Source organism: Arachis duranensis, chromosome 1, assembly GCF_000817695.3.
Source record: "Arachis duranensis cultivar V14167 chromosome 1, aradu.V14167.gnm2.J7QH, whole genome shotgun sequence".
In the NCBI taxonomy this organism is placed as follows: domain Eukaryota; kingdom Viridiplantae; phylum Streptophyta; class Magnoliopsida; order Fabales; family Fabaceae; genus Arachis; species Arachis duranensis.
The window spans coordinates 40,288,272-40,294,922 of NC_029772.3; the positions used below are offsets into that span (position 1 = coordinate 40,288,272).

The 6,651-nt window shown below is 36.1% G+C and overlaps 1 non-coding gene across 1 annotated transcript; it reads left to right on the top strand.

Moving 5' to 3' along the window:
• The first annotated feature begins 571 nt into the window (after nucleotides 1-571).
• On the top strand, nucleotides 572-675 carry LOC127742412 (small nucleolar RNA R71). The gene has a single exon (XR_008003638.1). It is a non-coding gene; the product is annotated as a small nucleolar RNA R71 (small nucleolar RNA).
• Nucleotides 676-6,651: the final 5,976 nt, after the last annotated feature.

The following is a 6,651-nucleotide window of genomic DNA, read 5'->3' on the forward strand; positions in this document are numbered from 1 at the left end:
ATTAGAGGGGCTCTACTCAGAATTCTCTGTCTGTTGCTAAGAAGATGATGGAAAAGGCTTGTTATTGCTGAGCCTGTTTCTTCCACCATTATTAAAGCCTTGTTGAGGCTTTTGTTGATCCTTCCATGAGAAGTTTGGATGATTTCTCCATGATGAATTATAGGTGTTTCCATAAGGTTCACCCATGTAATTAACCTCTGCCATTGCAGGGTTCTCAGGATCATAAGCTTCTTCAGAAGCTATCTCTTTAGTACTGTTGGATGCATTTTGCCATCTATTCAGACTTTGAGAGATCATGTTGACTTGCTGAGTCAACACTTTGTTCAAAGCCAATATGGCATTCAGAGCATCAATTTCAAGAGCTCCCTTCCTCTGAGGCATCTCATTAGTCACGGAATTCCTCTCAGAAGTGTACATGAATTGGTTATTTGCAACCATGTCAATAAGTTCTAGAGCTTCTGCAGGCGTTTTCTTTAGGTGAATGGATCCACCTGCAGAATGGTCCAATGACATCTTGGAAAACTCAGATAGACCATAATAGAATATATCTAATATGGTCCACTCTAAAAACATGTCAGAAGGACACTTTTTGGTTATCTGCTTGTATCTTTCCCAAGCTTCATAGAGGGATTCACCATCTTTTTGCTTGAAGGTCTGAACATCCACTCTAAGCTTGCTCAGCTTTTGAGGAGGAAAGAATTTATCCAAGAAGGCCGTGACCAGCTTATCCCAATAGTCCAGGCAATCTTTAGGTTGTGAGTCTAACCATGTTCTAGCTCTATCTCTTACAGTAAAAGGGAAAAGCATGAGCCCGTAGACTTCAGGATCTACTCCATTCGTCTTAATAGTCTCACAAATCTGCAAGAACTCAGTTAAAAACTGGTAAGGATCTTCAGATGGAAGTCCATGAAACTTGCAGTTCTATTGCATTAGAGCAACTAATTGAAGTTTCAGCTCAAAATTGTTTGCTCCAATGGCAGGAATTGAGATGCTTATTCCATCAAACTTGGACGTGGGTTTAGTAAAATCACCAAGCATCCTCCTTGCATTATTGTTGTTGGGATCGGCTGCCATCTCCTTCTCTTGTTCAAAAATTTCAGAAAGGTTGCCTCTGGATTGTTGTAATTTAGCTTCTCTTGGTTTCCTCTTCAGAGTCCTTTCAGGTTCAGGATCAGCTTCAACAAGAGTGTTTTTTTCCTTCTTCCTGCTCATATGAAAGAGAAGAGAACAAGAAAAGAAGAGGAATCCTCTATGTCACAGTAAAGAGGATCCTTATTATTAGTCGAAGAAGAAAAGAATAAAGAAAGGAGAATCCAAACACAAGGGTAAGGATAGAGGCAGTGATTGGAGATGAAGAGAGGTGAAGAGAAGTATTAGTAAATGAATAAATAAATAGAAGAAGATGAGAGAGAGAATTCGAAAATTAATTTTGAAAAGGAGTTAATGATTTTCGAAAATTAAAGATGAGATAGAATTAAAATTAAAATTTAAAACAATTAGTTAATTAAAAAGAATTTTTTTTGAAAAAGAGGGAGGTATTTTTGAAAATAAGAGAGAGAAAAGTTGTTAGGTGGTTTTAAAAAAGATAAGAAACAAACAAAAAGTCAAATAGTTAGTTGAAAAAGATTTGAAAATCAAATTTGAAAAGATAAGAAGATAAGAAGTTAGAAAAGATATTTTAAAATCAAATTTTTGAAGAAGATAAAATTTTGAAAAAGATATGATATAAAAGATAAGATAAGATAGATTTAATTTTTAAAATTAAAATTAATTACTTGACTAACAAGAAACTAAAAGAAATGATTCTAGAATTTAAAGATTGAACCTTTCTTAACAAGAAAATAACAAACTTCAAATTTTTGAATCAATCACATTAATTGTTAGCATAATTTTCGAAAATAAAGATAAAATTAAGAAAAATATTTTTGAAAAATATTTTTAAAATTTTCAAAAATAAATAAAAAAATAAAAAAGATTTGATTTTTGAAAAAGTTTTGAAAAGATAAGATTTTTAAAATTTGAAATTTTGACTTGACTAATAAGAAAACAACTTATTTTAAAAAATTTTGACCAAGTCAACCCAAAATTTCGAATTTTTGAGAGAAAAAAAGGAAAAGATATTTTTTTTGAATTTTTTAATTATGAGAGAGAAAAACACAAATATGACCCAAAACATGAAAATTTTGGATCAAACACATAATGCATGCAAGAATACTATGAATGTCAAGATGAACACCAAGAACACTATGAAGATTATGATGAACATCAAAAACATATTTTTGAAAAATTTTTTATGCAAAGAAAACATGCAAGACACCAAACTTAGAAATCTTTAATGCTTAGATAATATAAATGCAAAGATGCACATGAAAAACAATAAAAGACACAAAACAAGAAAACATCAAGATCAAACAAGAAGACTTACCAAGAACAACTTGAAGATCATGAAGAACACTATGAATGCATGAATTTTTGAAAAAATGCAAGAAATTTTTAAAACATATAATTGACAACAAAATTAAAAATTGACACTAGACTCAAACAAGAATCACAAAATATTTTTTATTTTTATGATTTTATTATTTTTTTGTATTATTATTATTTTTTTCGAAAATATTCTTTAGGAAAACGAAAAAGAGAAAAAAATTTTTAAAAGATTTTTTGAAAAATTGTTTGAAATTATAACAAAAAAAAATTACCTGATCTGAGCAACAAGATGAACCGTCAGTTGTTCATACTCGAACAATCTCCGGCAACGGCGCCAAAAACTTGGTGGACGAAATTGTGATCATTAACAATGGCTCCAAAGACTTGGTAGCGCTCTCAAATGTGAATATGCAGAAACAAAGACATTCATTCAGTAGTTTGGAGATCTAGTTTTCTCTCTTAGGTTTTTCTCTCTAGTTTTTAATTTTTAATCTTTAATGATCTTAGCATTGGAACATTGAGAAGAGTTATTTCCTCATCAAGACTTCATCAGTCTAGTTTGTCTTCTTAACTTGGTTCTATTCTTCCATGTTCCTTGTTTTTGTTCAATTTTATCATTCAGATACTTTTATGATTATTTAATGCAAGGATTATTTTTTTTCATTCAATTTCAATTTCAATAACTATGTTTTTTTTTATTCCCTTTCATGTTTTATGGATTTATTATTTACAATGCGTGAGTAGTTTCATTACTTGATGAGGAATTGATTAAAAAGGAACTCTTGAGTTGGAAGGATTGAAAGAAAATTTGTAATTGGGTTAACTGTTGAATTACCATCCTGTCACCGATGCCAATCCCTTTGAACTAAGTGGGTTGTAACTTGTGAACAGATCCAGTAAAGGATAACCAGACAGAGCAACCATTAATTATAAATTAATCTTAAAAATCACTCCATCAATGATAGAGATCCCAACCAATCAATTCCCAGTCAAGGCTTTTATTCATATTATTTAATTTCCGTCAATTTAAATCCCAATTTACTCAACTCAACTTCTTGAACATATGATTAATAAGATAGCACACTTCTCTGCAACTCGTTGCGAGACGACCTGGGACTTAAAACTCCCAGTAATTTTAATTTAAACTCTCTGTGACATATTTCTAAATTGATAGGCAGATTTTTGGTGAATTAAGAACTATACTTGCAACATAATCATTTTAATAATTTTTAATTCACCAGCTTCTGCTTCCAATTAATTTTTGGTGCCGTTGCCGGGGAGTTGCAATAGAGTGCAAATTTTATTAATTAGAATTTTTTTATTTGCATTTTTGTTTAATTTTGCTACTATGAGCTGCATGTTTCTTCCGTCAAATGACACGTTCACTTCCTGATCCGCGCTTGCTAATATTCGATCCTAAAATTGAAAGAACAATTTCACGAATAAGGCAAGAACAGCGCAGGTTAATCCGCTCTGAGGGCGGATTTGAAAGTGAGTCTGAGGAAGAAACCAGCCCCCGTTCTACTGATTCGGTTGTTTTGCGTGCAGAAAACATGGCAGCTAGGAGAGTTACCATCCAGGAGGAAGGAGCCCCTGATTTTACAATGCAACCGTTTCAGGCGCATCATCCAGCGGTAGCTACAGATTTTGAAATAAAGACCGCACTGCTAAATTTAATGCCCAAGTTTCATGGCCTACCTGCTCAAGAGCCTATCAAGCACTTGAGAGACTTCCAGGCAGCCATTTCTACTGTCAGGCGTGATGGCACTGATGAAACTGCAATTCTGCTGAAAGCTTTTCCGTTTTCTCTTGAAGGAAAAGTAAGAGAGTGGTACTACACTCAACCTCTAGCAAATGTATCCAACTGGGATACACTCAGAAAGGAGTTTCTGGAGAAATTCTTTCCATCTGAAGTTACTGATAAACTGAGGAAGGATATCTCTACCATTGTTGAGGATGACAATGAGACTCTTTTTGAATACTGGGAGCGCTTCAATAACCTTCTGGAAGCATGCCCCCACCACATGATTGACAAGATCGTGCTACTCAGCTATATCACACAAGGCATGAGGCCCCAAGATAAGACCACATTTGAAAGTGCCAGCAATGGGTCTGTGAAGAAGTACAAGACCACTGATGAAGCTTGGCAATTGATCAGTGATTTAGCTGAATCTACTAGGAACCACAGACAGAAGCAAGGCCGTTCAAAAGCCGTTGCAGAAGTATCCTCTAGCAGAGAGACTGTTGCTCTAACTCAAAGCATATATGAAATTACCAACTTGCTAAAGCAAATGCAGTTGAATCAACAAGCTCGGCCTCCTCAACCGCAGCAAAACCAACAGCTAGTCCCACAAAGAATTTGTGGAATCTGTGCTGATTACAGCCATTACACTGATGAATGCCTACAGCTCCAACAAGAAGATAACATGGTGGCATCCACTCACAACTTCTATGACCGCCCCAACCAAGGGTACAATCAAAGTGGAAATAATAACCATGGATGGAAGGACAATTCAAACTAGAATTGGAGGGACAACAATAACAGAGGAGGCAGAGATAATTAGGGAAATCAGAGGTGGAATAATAACAATAACAGGCAGCAAAATCAACCTTACAGAGCACCTCACCTGAGGCAAAACCAAGGACCACCGAACAATCAGCAGCAGACCTCTCAATTTACTCATTCTTCTGTATCTTCTAATGAAGATTTATTACAAGCTTTTGAGAAGAGACAACTGGCCATGGAAAGTACCATCGTGAACAGTATTAACGCCAGTCTGAATGGTCTCACCTCTACTCTGCAAGCTTTTATGACACAGCTTGGCTCAGCACCAAATTCCAGTAACCAACCTTCAAGCACCACTGGAATTCCCTCTCAACCATTACCCAATCCAAAGGGAGGCATTAATGCCATCATCCTGAGGTTTGGAACTACACTGCAGGAGAGAAATCAGGAGGAACCAAGCTCACCGGAATACGCCTCAGCTGAAGAGGTGGTGGAAATTGAAGATGTTGAAGAGGAAGAGGATATTCAGGACATAGCTGAAGAAGAGATAGCTCAACCACAAGAGGAAGTACCAAAAAGCGCAGGCACCACAGGAACCACCATTCCCATTCCATTTCCACAGCTTGCAAGGAAGGCCAGGAAGTAGCTGGAACCTGATCCTAAATCTTCAAAAAGGTCGAGGTAACTGTTCCCCTTTTTTATGTTATTCAGCAAGTACCTAAATACGCAAAGTTTCTAAAAGACTTATGTATCCATAAAGACAAAATTAATGAATTAGAAACTATTCCTTTAGGTAGTTCTATATCTACTTTAATGGGAGGATTACCTGAAAAATGCAGTGATCCAGGTCCTTGCATAGTTAGTTGTACTATTGGTGGTGTAGTAATTTATGATTGCATGTATGATTTAGGAGCATGTGTCAGTATAATGCCTTTGTCCATATATGATGTTTTGAGGCTCCCTCCCTTAAAAAGGTCGGCAGCTCATTTTGTGTTAGCAGATAAAAGCATTATTACAGTGGCTGGAGTTGCTGAAGATGTTCTGGTGAACATTAAAGGGCTTACATTTCCCACTGATTTTTATATCTTGGAGATGCCCCATAATGATTCAGATAAGCCATCATCGATCTTACTTGGAAGACCATTCTTGAAGACATCAAAATTCAAGTTGGATGCTTTTTCAGGAACATACTCCTTTGAAATAGATGGCCGCATAGTGATCTTCAATCTGAATGGAGTCATTGACAATCCCCCAGAAGATCGTTCTATCTTCCAGTGTGATGTCATAGATGAAAGTGTGGCTGAAATTCAAAAAGAAGAGTTTTAAGAGAGGCACACTGGACAAGGTCCAAGTGTGGGGACCCTCTTAACTGACAGTGAGGACACTTTTCTATTTTCACAAGCTCCAGATAATCCAGAGCCTGCCCATGATCAAAAGTTAGAATTGAAACCTCTCCCTCCACACCTCAAATATGCCTATCTTGAGGATGAGCAGAAGCTTCCGGTTATTATTGCAAGAGAACTGACTTCTCAACAAGAAGAGCAGCTATTTGATGTACTGAGGAAGCATAAGAAGGCAATCGGGTGGAGCTTGGCAGACATAGTGGGAATCAATCCTCAAGTATGCGAGCACAGAATATTTTTAGAAGAGGGAGCAAGACCTGTCCGTCAACCCCAAAGAAGATTGAATCCCACCATCTTGGAAGTTATCAGAAAGGA